The sequence below is a fragment of the Fukomys damarensis genome, unplaced genomic scaffold (assembly GCF_012274545.1).
Source record: "Fukomys damarensis isolate Sample0158 unplaced genomic scaffold, DMR_v1.0_HiC HiC_scaffold_28, whole genome shotgun sequence".
Lineage (NCBI taxonomy): Eukaryota > Metazoa > Chordata > Mammalia > Rodentia > Bathyergidae > Fukomys > Fukomys damarensis.
Window position 1 is genome coordinate 34,774,096 of NW_022900940.1, and position 15,753 is coordinate 34,789,848.

The 15,753-nt window shown below is 35.5% G+C and overlaps 1 protein-coding gene and 1 pseudogene across 16 annotated transcripts in view; one reads left to right on the plus strand and one right to left on the minus strand.

Annotated features, from left to right (window-relative positions):
• The window catches only part of Tbc1d5 (TBC1 domain family member 5), a 552,135-nt gene that overhangs the window by 8,598 nt on the left and 527,784 nt on the right, over positions 1 to 15,753 (plus strand). The window lies entirely within an intron of this gene.
• The window catches only part of LOC104854341, a 2,354-nt pseudogene continuing 931 nt past the window's right edge, over positions 14,331 to 15,753 (minus strand).

The following is a 15,753-nucleotide window of genomic DNA, read 5'->3' on the forward strand; positions in this document are numbered from 1 at the left end:
GGGGAGGAGGGGGGTAAAGGGAGGGCGGGACAAGGGGAAAAAATGAGAATCAAGACCTATTATGTAAAGGTACAGAATCCTAATGATGAATGTAATTGTATTGTATACCTAGATTGTACCAATAAACTCAATAAAAAGAAAAATAAAATGGGAAGCTCAAGATGGTACAAGATCCCAATGATGAACGTAACAGTACTATATACCTAAAAGTACCAATAAACTTGATGGAAAAAAAAAAAACACTGCTCAGGAAGTTTCCTCACACCACTAAATCTGTGATTCCCTTGTTTGACTGAATATACCCTATACAGATTTATAACACTTAGGCATTGTAGTTACCTTTTTTACTCTTTTTACTTTTGCACTAGTCTGTTACTTCCTTTTGACTGATCTTTTGCTGGAGCATCATTTTAACTCTCATATTTCTTTTTTATATTTCTGATATATCTATTAAAAGTACATGCTGCATATCAGATACTGTTCTAGGTGCTAAACTATAGCAGCAAATAAGGGATTGTTCTGATTATTAACTGTTGTATGATGAAACACTTCAAGATTTAACCAGCGTAAGACAACAGTAATATTTACTCATGACTGTGTAATTTGTGGGGCTAGTTTCTTCTATTTCACCCAGTGTCAGCTTAGTAGTGTTAGAGTGACTACTTCCAAAATAGCTTAATCACATAGCTGGAAGTTGTGTCCAGGAGCTCAGTTAGGGGCTGTTGCCAGAGCACCTGAGTCCTTTTTATTTGACTTGAACAGGACTGGTAGATTTTGAGAGGGAGTATCCTAAAATGAGCATTCATAGGGGCAGAAAGAAAAAGCCATACCTCTTAGAGGGTAGACTTAGAATTGATAGAATATTATTTTTGCTGTATTTTATTGTTTAAAAAAAACAGCAGCCGCGATTCAAGAGGAGCAGAATTAAACTCTTATCTCTTGATGGATATGCACACCTAAAAAATAAAACTATAAAAATAGATTAATTCATTCCTATCTATACTTTCATCTTCCTGAATCATGACAATGTATCATTAATAAAGAATCAATATTGGTGGAGCGTGGTGGTACATGCCTGTAATCCCAGGACTTGGGAGGCTGAGGCAAGAGGATTGCCAGGAGTTTGAGGCCACTGTGGGCTACATAGTAAGTTCAGGGCCAGCCTGAACTACAGAGGGAGATCCTTCCTCACAATAAACAAAACAATCAACATTAAGTAAAAATTTAAAAAGTGATCTTTCTAAAAATCAAATTTAATGTTCCCCTTTTCTACGCATATGATTTCTTCATTTTAAAATTTTGATTGTGCATCCAACTCCTAATTGTTTGCTTGTTTTTTGAGATAGGGTCCCACTATGTACTTGAGACTGACTTGGAACTCTCTATGTAGTCCAGGTTGGTCTTGAACTCATAGCGATCCTCCTGCCTCAGCCTACCGAGTGCCGGGATTACAGGCATGCACCACCATGCCCGGCTTTCCAACTCCTAATTCTAATCAGTTTTGTTTTTTAAAAATTTCCTCTTTCATATATCCCCATGCATGATATTGCTACTCTTACATATATTTCTAAAATTGGGATTATTGTATCAGAGGATATGTGTAATTTAGATTTTGGTACTTACTGCCAAGTTGCCTGATAAGTAATTTATACCCACATTTGTAGTGCACGACAGGATTTACTTGCACATAACCTTGCTACCAGAAGGTTTTATATATTATTTTTGGTCACTATTGGCAAATACTGATAGACTGCTTTTATTCTTGTTTAGTGCCTGTTTAAGCCCTTTGTCTATTTTGGGGGATTTTTTTTTCTTACTGATTTTTAAAATCTCTATATTGGAACTTTAAAAAACCATTTACCTGGGCTGGGGATGCAGCTCAGTGGTACAGTACCTGCCTGGCAAGCACAAGGCCCTGAGTTCAAATCCCCATACCCAAAAAACACAAAAAACCAAAAAACCTAAAACCCTGTACTTACAATATGTTGTAAATATTCCCACGTAAAAAAAAAAAATTGCTTAGACTTTTAAAAATTCTTTTACACAGGGCCAGGGATTTATTTAGTTCAGTGGTGCCACCGCCTGCCTTGCAAGCGCAATGACCCGAGTTCAATCCCTTTTACCAAAAAATAAATAAATAAAAATTCTTAGAAATAGCTATTAAACTTTTATATAGTACTCAAATGGTTTTGGTTTGAGAATAGTAAGACTTTCTGTATCCAGAATTATAAAACTTAATATTTGATTTATGCTAAACATTTTTTTTTATATTTTTACATGTAAGTCAATGATTTGTCTAGAAATATTTTGTGTACAGAGAAAGATCCAAATTTATTCATTTGAAATGACAAGATGACTTGAGGCATCATTTATGAACAATTTGCCTTTTTACCACAGATTTGAAACACCACCTTTATTAAATTCTTATGCATATGTATCTTCTTGGATCTATTTCCTGAATCTTGTTTTTATCAATTGATCTGTCTCTTTATGCATCAATAATAATTTCCTATAGCTTTTAATACATTGTTATATCTGGGTGGAGCCAAGCTTTCCTCAGCAGTCTCTTTCTGCATTTTTTTTGGCTAATCACACATACTTATTTTCTTAAATTTTGGTAGTTGCTTCTCTTTGGTTTTCTAGGTAGAATATTCCCATAAAAATTGGTGAATGTTGCCTCTTTTTAATAAGTACACCTCTGTTTTGTTTATCCCTTTAATTCCTTTGGCTACTGTTTTCAGAATACAATTTTAATTTTACACATGTGCTCTTTAAAGTCATACATAATATTTTCTATTAGGAAAGGATGCTGACTTTTATACTTTTTTGGACTTGTACTGTATTTTCTGCCTTTTGTCCTGCTAATTTGGTGAATTATATTACAACTTTTATTAGTATCAAATTTTTAATATGTTTCAAAGTAAACTTTATTTGGGTATATTTTTAATGTGGGTTTTTATGTTGTAATACTTTTTTGTATATTTGCAGTCATATTCATAAATATAGCAGGTGTATAACAGTTCTACTTATGTCAGTTTTAGAGTCAGTATTGTTAGTTACATCAAAAGAATAGAGACACCTCTGCCATGAAATGGTTTAGCCTAGGATCGAAAGAATTCACCTATTTGTCTAGGTTTGGTGCTTTTTGTGGGGTAGCAAGTTTGTCAGCTTTTTTTTGTGGTTTTAACTTTTCTTTCATTTCTAGAATAATTTGTTTTCCTAAGAAAAAGCATTCATTAACTTTGTTGATCAGTACATTTTAACAAATGTTAGGATTACTTTCCCTTTTTTGGTGATAATTACTTTTGTAATTATTCCTTATAATTCTGTTTCTTAGTAGAAATAATAGTGAGCTCAGTTCTCCTTTGTAGTCTTCTAACAACTCCGGCTAAGCTTCTAATAGTTAGAAATGTAAAATTTTTGTATATTTTATATGTTGCTGCTGGTGGTTCTGAGATATGGTAGAAAAAACAAAAACTAGGGAAAAGGAGACAAGGAAATTGAGATTTTAAAATTGTACTTAACTGAAGTATTCAAGCTTTTTTACCTTCTAGGAAACTCATTAAAATTTTTTTCCCCCTAAATTTATTTTTTTGGTTTTTTGAAACAGGATCTCAGTATGTAGTTGAGACTGACCTGGAACTCACTATGTAGCCCAGGCTGTTCTCGAACTCACAGTGATCCTCCTGCCTCAGCCTCCCAAGTGCTGGGATTACAGGCATATGCCACTACGCCTGGCTCTCCCCCTAAATTTCTTAAAGACAGTAAGTCTGTAAATTCAGTCTTTCGACCTGTCCTTTTACCTGTAAATTTTGCTTCTTCCATACCCAAGGAAGCAGCAATATTGGTGGGCAATACCTCAACTTCAATCTAGTAGATGGCTTACATTCTTACATAACCTGCTAGATGGGTAACCTGACAGACAGTAGAAATACACATCCTAGATTGACCATCTTGAAGACATTCCAGTATATCCAACTCTGGCTGATAATGTGTCTTGTTTTTCTGAGTGCCTGCACTGCACCTTTGAGTGTGTCCTTAAAATCTGTAATAAACCCTTCTATTCTGTGTCTTTTATTGCCTGTCCTGAAAATTCTTTTTCCCAGATAGGAGTCAATGAACCTTCAAACTTAGTTTCCAAGGGTGGGATAGGTTCCTTATTTTAGCCTCAGGGACCCTCAGACCCAGTCTTGTGACAAGTTATATATATTTTTACTTGAAGAATTAATTTTAGAATCTTAGCCATCTTAATAGCTTAAAGGTATAATATGATTGATAGATTTGATGAAATTCTGTCCTAGGTAGTTCTAGTGAATCAAGATGAATTGCTGTTTCAGTGTTACACATTTGGACAAAATGAATAGTGATTGAATTAGAAAATACAAAACTTCTTTGAAGTTGAAAACGGGGGTAATGTGGTCAGCTAGAGTACATGGACAAAATAATTTCCTGAAATCACAAATGCTGGATAAAACAGGCTAAAAATGTTTATTCTTTGTGAATTAACATGACAGAAATTAATATCACTGGGACCCAGGATTTAGCTCATTGGTGCCACCACCTGCCTCACAAGCATAAGGGTCCCGAGTTCAATCCCCAGAACCCCCCACTGGGCGTTGTGGCACACACCTGTAATCCCAGCACTCAGGAGGCTGAGGCAGGAGGATCCCTGTGAGTTTGAGACCAGCCTGGGCTACACAGTGAGTTCCAGGTCAGTCTCAACTACATAGTGAGAAGTGAGACCCTGTCTCAAACCCCCCCACAAAAAGAAAAGAAATTAATGTCACTGGATTGGGTCCAGAGAGGTTTCCTAATGTGGAGATGGGGAATGTTCACTTACCTCACTGGTTGCTGTAAGTTCACTGACTTCCATCACAGAAAAAAAAATTTCAAGACCTACCAGTAAGAGGCATACAGAGGCTTTTTAGGTAGAATTTTAAAAGTATACACTTAGAATAGAATGTGGGAGGGAGGGAGAGGGAGGGAGAAGACAGACAAAGAGACAGACACACAGTGTAGCCTGGAGCCATTATTTTGGTTTTCGGGCTGGAAATCTGAAAAGTTAGCATTCAGTTTACCAGGTCTAAGGTGATGGCCCTCTGTGATGGCTCTTTACAGGTGGAAAGCACTAAGCATTTTATGGTGAAAAGGCTCTTTTTATGAGTCAAAAGTATAAGCTCAAACTTCCTATGTCTTTGACATTTAAAAATTTTGGGGGTGAGTTTCTTGGAATGGAAAAAGTTCTGAGTAACTTATTTTGTGAACTGCACTTTTTCCTAAAAAGTACAATTTTAAAATTGTTTTCTTTGTCTCCTTTTTACTTATCTTTATTTCTTGTGCACTACTGTTACAGGAAATAATACTGGAGATGAACTATGAAATATATCTCGCAACCTGTCAAGTGTATGATACACTGAACTCTTGTTCTCTAGAAATCAAAGAATGAGTCCTAGGAACAATGGAGGTTAAGTGTAGGAAGGAATTTATTGATAAGAAGGCTCCTAAGGGCTGGAGGGGTCCTGTGTGTGTATCCCAGGGACCCCACTTTACAGAAGAGTTTTATAGGGTAAAACCCACATGGGTGCAACATGGACCATAGCCACGAACACCCAATAAGGTTACAAGTATAGTCACTTAGGTTATGGTGGCCCAGTTGGGAAACAAATCATGTAACAAGTGTAAGATGGAAAGAACAGATACTTTTAGGAAGTGGTGGGTCCAGAGGTCTCTAGTCACCCACTGGGGTGGATGATATCTATCTAGACTTCATTAGGCCCAGTGTTTGCTCTTTGAGGAAGTATGTGGGTCTGCTCATCTCTTTATCTTGAAGCGTAGTTTTCAGCTGATGTGTCTCCAGTTGCTGCTTTGGTGTTTTCACCCTTGTCCTAACCCTCCTGAGGACCTAGCCTTATCTGATTGCCTGTAATATTTCTACCTAGCTCATCTATCTGTAATAGTGTCACATTACTGACCAAAATCTGTCTGAAAACAGGGATTCAGTAATTGCTAAATCTTGGAAGCAGCCTATATAGTATGTCCATCAATAGATGAATGAATAAAGAAAATGTATCTTTACTACGTATATCAGAATATGATGACTATGTCAGGACAAGTAGAGGGGATGGTGGATTGGAAATGCTGATCTCATTTTTGGTTTGTGATATTAGTGAAAACTATATAGTAATTGGTAAATGCAGTGGCATTAAGAACTTATATAGGTGTAGATCTTTCTTGTAATCTGTTTATTTGTAGAGTCTGAACATAACAGATGCTAATTAAACCATCTACATATATTTGTTTTAAAATATGTGAAAGTTTTTAATATTAAAGATTACTTAAAATTTTGTTCTAGCTTAAAAAATAATTTAACTGGTTGTTTTTTTTAGTTCTAAATCACCCATAGGGATATTATTCCGGAGAAACTAACATAAGAATAGTTAAGTAAATTACAATCTAGAGCTAAGCCCTACAAAACAAAAAAAATTTTTTTAACCCTTTACATATTAGGTGGTGTAGAACTTTTGTTACCTTTTAGTTAGGTTTGTGTTTATTCACTGTGAAATTGTCTCAGTGGTTTTAAATAAAATGGAATGATTAGCATAAATGTCTAGAATTGTAATGCTCACCAGATCCTTGTTACTAATGTCAGACCTGTCTTTATGTATCATTCTTTCATTTACAGTCTTTACAGTCTTTGGTTTTTTTGTTGTTGTTGGTTTTTATGGTTTTTTGTTTGTTTGTTTTTGAGACAGGTTCTCACTATGTAGTTGAGATTAACCTTGAACTCACTATATAGTCCAGGCTGGTCTCAAACTCACAGCGATCCTCCTGCCTCAGCCTCCTGGGAGCTGGGATTACAGGCGTGCGCCACCACACCTGGCCTCATTTACAGTCTTAAATTGAGCTTTTGCTTTAGTTTGGGAATTGTTAAGGATATTATTTTCTTTTTGTGGCAAGTGAGAACATGCATTCATATGTTAAGTTTTACTTACAAAATTCAAATATAACAGAAGTACTCTCTGCTGTAAAAGTATCTTATTTCTTGAAATATTGTTTGAACAGTGAATGAATTACTGTTTTGTCAGTATCACTGTGTAAAAGGAATTTCATGTGAGGATTACATGAAGGGGTAGTTGAGAAGTCCTGTAATGATTAGTGTTAATTTTGGATTGTTTACAAATTGTACTCTCATTCCTTATGTTTAAGGTGATTTTTTTCAGCTGTGATATTTTATGTTCTTAAAATTGTGGGACATATGTTTGATGGATGTATATCTGTTAAACTGATTAATTGCATTTGTCTTAAAAAAGGACTGAATATAAGACACCAACAGGAGGTTTTAACATTTTTTTTCCCTCTCTGAACAGATGTCTTGGCCTGCAGTGACTCCAAATCCCATAATCCTTCCAATTTTTTCTTCTTCTAAATAAGTTTTAAAAAACTGACATTTTTATTGTAAGTGATTAATTTAATTCATACAAATATTACAGCTGAGTAATGACTTCATCTCAGGAATACTTTGATAAGAATAAAATGTTAGATTATTTATTTTTAAAGAATTTAATACATGATGTTCTTACCATTATCTCTATTCTGAATAATACATATATTTGTAAAATAAGCTTTCTTCAATGCAAAGTTTTTTTATGCTCCCCTGTGGTGAAGTGTTACACTATTTGTTACATTTTTTTAAAAAAAATGGCATCTAAAAACAGAGTGAGTCAAGATTCATGTAGAAAATAGTAACCATAGTAGATCATTCAGCAGAGAAAAGTTAATCAAGGAATTAGTTCTACAATAATTGAATTGCTCAGGAACCAAACAGCGGACTGTGAGACAACCCAGATAATACTCTAACCACAGAAAGAAACCTTCATGCTACCTTTAGGCGTGGAGGAAACATGAGAGAAGGTAGTGTTACCTAAGTACAGAAGCCAGGCCTGTGTAGGGAAGTGGGAGCCATAGTAGGGGTGCTTAGAAGGAACTGGGGCATTGGAGGGCTGAATACTTGGGAGGGAACTGGCTTTATGGAGAAGATAACTTCTGCCAGTAATGCCACAGATATTAAGGAGAGAAGAGGAGAAATGCTGGCTTCTCTCTTTTGACTTCTACTTACCCATCAGTGTATCCCATTGGCCAAATGTTCCTGGCCAAAATCTATGCAAGAGGGCACTGTTGGCTTGGGAAATGCATTGGCCTGTGCTATATACAGCAGCATAGGGTAAGTCTAGGAAATGGATCAGAAAGCAGTTTAGTTGGCCAGCTCAGCTATATCCGTATGCTGCCAGTGAATAATAATCATCAGTAGACCTATGTGCATGAACAATACTAGTTATTAAGAAGACCTGAGGAGGAAAAACCTATATTTTTATTTATTTTTGGTTACGGGGATCAAACGGGATCTTGTGCTTGTAAGGCAAGCAGTAGAAGAAAACCTGTATTTTTAAGCAACAGAAAGAGCCGATTCCCGAAAAGCAGAATTAAGATTAGCATTTAAATTCATTTTAAGTATTTCCTGTACAGTGGCACTATAATATTAGGTAAATGAGCTATAAAGATGAAAGCAGTTGGTTCTTGGTTTTATGGCACTAAAAATCTACTAGAAGAGATAGTTTTTAAAAAGGTAATTTCAGTAGAATGGGTGATTAAGTTAGAGATGGACATAGAATTTAAGGGAGCAGCAGTTAGCAAGGTTTGTAGTTTGTGGAATTTAGCAAGTTATGAAAATTGAGCCAAACTTTATAAGATTGATCAGAGATGATAAAGGTAGGGGAAGGGACATTACTGGAAAAAGGAAAAGCATGAGCAAAGGTACAAAAGCCTGAAAGAGTTAAAAATTTATATCAAACTTCAATTGGGTCACTGCTGCCAGAGCATCAGGTATGGGGTATGCAGAACTATAAAGTGGGACTGAAGAGCCAGGGAGAAGCTAGGTTATTTTTATTCTAAGACTCTTGATAGTAGTTAACTTTGCTTTAGCTATAGTTTTCCACAGTGCAGAAGATGTGTACAAGAAGGGTGCATGTACGACGATAGTTGAGGCTATTACAGTTGTCCAGGCAGTTGAGTGATGGACATAAACTCTGAATAGTATTTTCTTTTTAAGACTTATATTCATTTTTATCTTCAGGCCTCTTAGAATCAGGTTTTTCAGCCTGTGCCCCACTTCGATACACCTTTCTTTCGTGTCATTTGAAAACTCTAGGTAATTTAATGTAACTTTAAGACAAAAAACAAACAAATGCTATTTGTTTTCAAATTGCCTCCTTGGATATTCTGATACTTGTTCTCTGAAAGATTGCTGCTACAGGGCTGGAAACGAGTGAGACACAGAGCTGCCATCTAGAAACAGGAATAGGAACCAGTAATCATTTTCTCCTAGACTTTTGGAAGGATGCTTTGTTCTCCTGGAGCCAAGTGATTACTATATTATTGAAGTGCAATGGGATGTAGTAATTTTATAGGAACTTCAGAAAAATTTCCTATATTAATGTGTCTTCCGATAGTGAGGAATGACAGATTTGCAATATGACATTTACGTTTAGTAAATTATCTTTTAAAATACCAGAATCCTGCATTTGAATAAGATCCATTTTACAAATTGATTTTAGTGTATATTCTTTAATTTATTCTGAGAATATACATGAAGTTAGGTGTTATTAGTATTTTTTTTTTATTTCTTTTTCTTCTAACACATTGAAAGCAAGGTTATCTTACTAAAATTCTACTGGGATTTTTCTTGTATCATGGGTAAACAAGACAGACTTTTTGTCCTCTAGAGTCTATAATTTGATGGTGGTTGACAGTAATAAGTCATAATACAAAGGCCTAAGAAACTAAATAAGAAATATAAACACTATATTGAGGGAGCTTAAAAGAAGAGATTTATATATAACTGTGTCTAAGATGTATTTTTTCACATTAACATCTTTAAATGTTGCCAACATCTTACAGTTTAGTGACATTTTAAAGTTGAGGACAGCTATATTTTGAGAATAATAAAGACCTACAGGTCCTGGAAGGTGAGGGGTTTTGTTAAGTGGAGAAGATTCTAATAAAAAGCAGCCAGGCACAAAAGCTGTGGCATGCTAAAGGAATACCTTTGGGAGACTAACATTTTAGGCTTAAGAATGACAGGAACAGTGACATTAGTTAGGTGAGTTGATTTCATTTTGTGGGATAATGAAAACTAAAGCTGTGGAGAAATGCAGTTTTATTCTGCAGTGAGTGGGGAGCTACTGAAGGATTTCCAGAAGTGGTAAGTATGGTGTGTTTTAGACTTTGAATTTCTTGATCTGTATATAGGATTAAAATGCTATATTGGAGGGGAGAGTAATTGAAAGTTTTGAAGTAATACCTTTATAAATTGGAAGACAAAGAAAGATAGTATGAAGGTAGAGCTGACAGAAACGAGTAATTATTGAGGTGAGGGAAGAGGTAATGCTACTAGTGTGGAAGACTAAGATTGCAGAACCTGCTAGCTGAGACCTGCTAGCTGCTGGAGTAGGAAAATGAATTTGATCTTTGCGAGTGATGTGTTCTGTCATACATTTACCAAGAATTAGGGAAATTCTGATCTGGATGTCTGAAAAATGGCCAGGGTTGATTGCAGAGATTAGGCACTATTTGAAGATAGCTGAATACATTTCAGAGAGTGAAATCATTGAAGAGAATAAAGATAGAATATTAGAGAGCCAGGGTGACCTAAGTCCTTAAACAGTTTCTTTGAGATACAATCCATATACCAAGGTATATAAGACTATATAATTTAGCCGAGCATAGTGGCTCATGCTTGTAATCCCAACACTCGGGAGGCTGAGGCAGGAGGATCTCTGTGAGTTTGAGACCAGCCTGGGCTACATAGTGAGTTCCAGGTCAGTCTCAACTATATAGTGAGACCCTGTCTCAAAAAACCAAAAGAGAAAAAAAAAAGAGTATATAATTTAATGTCTCTCCAATATTCACAGAATTGTATAGCCACCAGTACAATCAGTTTTAGAACATTTTCATTATTCTCTCCCCTAATCCTTATACGTAATTCTTCTAGTGTGCTTTGTTGAGGAATTTTGCATTTATATTCATGAAAAATAGTGGTCGGTAGTTTCCATGTATTATCTTTATTGATATTAGAAAAATTATAGCTTCACAGAATGAGTTAGGAAGTGCATTGCCTTTTTAATTTTGGAGAAAATTTGTAAAGAATTGGTGGTGATTTTTTTTTTTTTTTTGTACTGGGGATTGAACTTGGGTCCTTGCACTTGAGTGGCAGGCAGCAGCACCACTGAGCTAAATCCCTGGCCCTAATGGTGATTCTTTAAATGTGTGGTAGACTTTACCATGAAGCCATCTGTTTGAGATTTTTGATTACTGACTAAATCTTTTTAGTAATAATTTTTGAGATTTTTGTAATTCTCCCTAAATTTAGGTAATTTGTATGTTTTTAGGAATTTGTCCATTTATACATATCTAATTTGTTGGCAAACAGATCATAGTTTTGTCTTTATAATCTCCTTTCTTCTGATACATTTGTTTTAGTAGTTTCTTTTTAATATAGAAATTTATAGACACCCATCTGAACTGTAGTACTTGTACTTCAATCCCTTATGTTTTGGTATGTTGTATTTTCATTTCTGTTCATTTCTAATTTCTTTTTTTCCCCTGGTGAATCTTTGACCCAATAGTTATGTGTGGCTATTGTTTAACTTGCAGTGTTTTCTAGTTTTCTTTCTGTTATTGATTGTAGTTTTTTTCACTGTGTCCAGAAAAGGCGCTTTGTATGATTTTGGTGTGGCAGAACATATGTTTTTTCCTGGATAACATTGTATGTATCTGGGATAAATTTATATTTTTTAGTATATGTATGTGTGTGTGTGTGTGTGTGTGTGTGTGTGTGTGTGTGTGTATATATATATATATACACAAATTTATAAAATTATATGTAAAACATGAATATATACAATTTTATATATTATATATAAAATATATATAAAATAAGGCATGTACTACATATGACATACTATATTATAATTAACAAATTACACTATCCATTACATATAAATTATATTATAAATATAAACACATGCACAATTATATAATTATATATAAGTAAATTAAATAATATAGTGTATATATAAATTATATATGAAAATTATATATAAATAATATATACTTTGTGTCCAGTAACACACATTTTGATGTATTTGTTTTAAAAATCTTAGAAATTTAATGATAAACATGCAAACTAAAGGTACGGTAACATTTGTCTTTATTTGCTGATGTGTTTACCCTCACTGAAGATAATTATTTCTTCATAAGGCTTACAGTTGCTTTCTGATGTCTTTTCATTTAGACTCAAGGATTCCCTTTAGCATTCCTTTCAGAATAGGTGTGATGCTTATGACTCTTTTACCTTTTTGTTCATCTAGAAAAGTGTTAATTTCTTTTTTAATTTTGAAATTTCTTTTAATTATAGAAAATTTTTATTTTCCTTTTTGAGACAGAGTCTCACTGTGTATTCCATTCTGGCCTTGAACTAGCAGTGATCTTCTTGCTTGAGCCTCCTGAGAATTCTGGGCTTACAGACATGCACAACCATGCCTTGGTAGAATTTTTTTAATTTTAAAATGTAATGTAATGTTTTGGTTAATAGTTGTTATGATTAGCCAAAGAAACAGATCCATTAAAGTTTATGGATGGAAATTTTTTGGGGGGACTGGGGATCAAGCTCAGGACTTCCTGCTTGCGAGGCAGGTGGCGACACCACTGAACTAAATTCCCGGCCCCGCAAAATATTTTAAATACATATGGAGCCTGGGAAGTCCCACAATCTACAGTTGATAAGTTGGAGATCCAAGAGAATGGATTGTGTAGTTTTAGTTTGAAGGTCTGAAAACCAGAAGTGATGGTATAAATTTTATAGCTACTAGGTTTATGATACAAGAAAGGCTGATGTTTCAGCTTGAATCTTAGGGCAGGACAAAACTGATTTCCTAAGTCAGGGTGGTCAAGTAGAAGGAGTTCCCACTCATTCTGCTCTTGTTTGATTCATTTCTTTTGATTGAATGAATTCCACCCACCATTACTTACTTGCTTTATCAATTTATTTACTTGCTATCCTCATCCAAAACACCTTCACAGCACCTGAATACTGTTTGATCATGGCTGAACTTGGTTGACTCATATTTGTAAAGTATGTTTTAAATTTCCATACTTAGATATGTCATCCCACTGCTTTTTGGCCTCTGTGACTTTCTGATGAGAGATTGGTATTAATCTCATTAAAGGTTCATTATACATGATGAATGACTACAATCTTGATTTCAAGATTCTCTCTTTGTTATTGGATTTTAGTAGTTTGATTATGTGTCTCTGTGAATCTCTGAACTTATCTTACCTAAAGTTCATTGAGCTTGTAGATTCATATCTGTCATCAGATTTGGGGGAGATTTGGCTATTCATTTTTTTTTTTTTTTTCCCAGTGCTGGGGATTGAACTCAGGACTTTGCCCTTACAAGGCAGGTGGCAGAACCACTGGGCTAAATCCCGACCCCTGGCTATTCAATTTTTACAAATTCTTTTTGTCCCTTTATTTCATGTTGTTTTCCTCATAACTCCCAATATATCTGGGTTTGCTTGATGATATTCCACAAATCTCTTAGAGACTGTTCATTACTCTTCATTATTTTTTTCTTTCTGTTCCTTAGACTTGACACTTTGTTATCCTATCTTCAAGTTTGCTAATTCTTTGCTTTTGTTTTTTCGTTTGTTTGTTTGTTTTTCAGCTTTGAGTTTATTGGTACATTTTAGGGATACAATACAGTTACATTCATTGTTGGGATCTTGTACCTCTACATGACAAGTCTTGATTCTCATTTTTTCTCCTTACCCCTGCCCTCCCTTCACCCCCTCCTCCCCTCCCCATCTACAAACACTTTATTTCCATCTTTTCATTATCTCAAATTTTTTTCTTTTCCCTTATTACCCTTCCTCTACCCATCCCACCTTCCCTACACCTTTAGCTCCTTTCTTCCCATTTCTAAATGTCAGTAATCTTATTAGGATCTTATGTATTATTGAATCTGCTGTTGAAGCATTCTAGTGAATTTTTCTTTCTTTTTTGTTTTTTAAAAAACCATCCAACCTTTTTATTGTTAAGTCAGAAAGAGGTATCAAAATTAAAAAGCAAAATTATAGGATAAGACTTAACAAAACTACTGGGCGCATCACAGGAAGTGAAAATGGGACTAGGTGCAGGGCAATTATGAACATGGGAAGGACAAAGAACAGTGAGCATGTGTTCAAGATACTAAGGGAAAGGTGAAATTTTGATCTTAAGACAAGCACCTAGGTAAAGAAATATGGGAAAAGACTTCTAAAACCCACTGTATGTTTAAGAGTCTCCTCGCCATTGGTGCTCTGTCATCCTCTCCTTCCTCAGCCTCTTTTTCATCATTCTTGATTAACTACAGCTGGTTATCCCCCATCTTCATTATCATCATCAGGTAGTAGTTCCCCCTCCTCAGCAGAGTCATCTACAGCACCCTCAGACTTCATCTTCATGTAAGTGTCATCCTTCTTCAGGGAGGTGCTGATGTGCACCTCTTCTGACTTATTCTTCATCTCTACTGCTTGTTTGCTTTATTCCTTTTCAGTTTTCACCAGGCTTTCCAGTAAAAAGTCCACTTTTTGTTTTATCTGGGTCACCTCCTTCTTAATGGCCTAAAGGTCTTCACCTTTCAACTTTCCAGCTGTCCACTCTTGGAATTGATACTGCTTTTGCTCCTTCATGAGTTGTTTCCTGATAAACGCTGGTGTTTTGAGGTTACTACAGCCCAAGCAATAGGAGGAGAAGGAGGAGGAACACATGCTGGATAACTGTACATCCTGTCATAATATGTTGAAAGTCATAGTCCAAGTCAAAAGAGAAGCTGTACATTTCCACTGCCAATCATTTCACACCTGCTTTTCCTCTGTTCACTTTTGGTTCTGCAACCAGATTAATATCTAAAACATGGCCAGCAGTCATTCTGCCATCCTCTCCTGCTACAGCAGTCTGGGCATTTCTCTCATGAACATACTCGACTAAGACAAACTTTTATGAATGGAGCAACCTATAATTTTGCCATACTTCGAGAAGATGGCCTCCACATTGGATTTCTTTACCACAGGAGTGTTGAGATTTCCAGTGAACACAAGGGAGTTCATGGAAGGAGGATCTGTCTTGTTCATGACATTTCTAGCCGTTGTGTTTGTTAAGGTTGCTGACAAAGACCAAAACAAATTTATGTGTGGAAGAGTCCAGGGCAGTACCTATTGGTATGATGGCATCCTCCTGTTATTCCAGCCCTGGGGAGGGCTGAGTCAGGAGCATCACACAAAGTTCAGGACAGCTTTGGCTGGTAGTAAGTTCATACAGCCTGATGTAGCTGAAGATCAAAAAAATGTCACTGAACCAAAGTTCCACTAATATATATTTCAAGTGAATTATAACCAGTGGAGGTATGAGAGAAAAGATTTGATTCCAAATCTCCTGCTCCCAGGTTCTGTGTAATGTCGACTGCTGCTTGAGGTCAGCAACAAGGTGCAACCACTCAGTCTTCATCTCTTTACTAGTGACTTTTTCATTTCAATTATTTATTGTGTTGTAAAGCTTTATGATTTTATGGTTGACAGCTGGTTATGTAAATATTGTAGTATGGTAACTCTGCAAATCATATTCTTTCCTTGGGTTTATTCATTCTCTCTGTCTGTCTC